General features: G+C 32.7%; 1 non-coding gene across 1 annotated transcript; it reads left to right on the top strand.

Moving 5' to 3' along the window:
- The first annotated feature begins 326 nt into the window (after positions 1-326).
- Positions 327-398, top strand: trnaa-ugc (transfer RNA alanine (anticodon UGC)). The gene has a single exon. It is a non-coding gene; the product is annotated as a tRNA-Ala (tRNA).
- The last annotated feature ends 239 nt before the right edge of the window (positions 399-637 follow it).

Below are 637 nucleotides of genomic sequence, written 5' to 3'. Positions count from 1 at the left end.
GTGACTCTCCGCCTATAATTACATTTCGAGGATTGGAGGACTCTAAATAAATATCTAAGGGGCACTTTCCATTAGGATCTGTGAGAATATCTGAGAATATCTAAGGGGATTTTATATCATTCTAAATTAATTAATAATAATAATCACTTTGTTTAAAAAGTAACAATATTTTAGAGATTTAGTTTTCATTTAACCTAGAGTGAGCAAGAAAACGGCAAAAAAAGCAGACATCACTTGCTTATATTCAGTCAACACATATCTCAAGAATATAATGGCATACTTGAACAAGTTATTAATTTTTTTAATGTTATTTCCTTTCCCAGAAAGGGGATGTATCTCAGTGGTAGAGTGCATGCTTTGCATGTATGAGGTCCTGGGTTCAATCCCCAGCTTCTCTTAAATGTTTTACATTTTCATTTACACAACTCCTACTTTCCAGAATGTTGAAATTCTAAGGAGGAAACAGAGATGTGCTAAGTCATTTGGTCTTGTAATCTGAAGAACATGCGTTCAATCCCTGTTTGTATATTTATAGGACAGAAGTGGTATTGTTTGCTTTTTTTTAAGTACATTTATTTAGATTAAATATCCAAAACATACAATATACTTGCAGTGAAGCCGCTCAACAACTACATCA

This window comes from Oncorhynchus nerka, linkage group LG23 (assembly GCF_034236695.1).
Source record: "Oncorhynchus nerka isolate Pitt River linkage group LG23, Oner_Uvic_2.0, whole genome shotgun sequence".
Classification (NCBI taxonomy): Eukaryota; Metazoa; Chordata; class Actinopteri; order Salmoniformes; family Salmonidae; genus Oncorhynchus; species Oncorhynchus nerka.
This window is presented reverse-complemented; position numbering and strand designations above follow the sequence as displayed.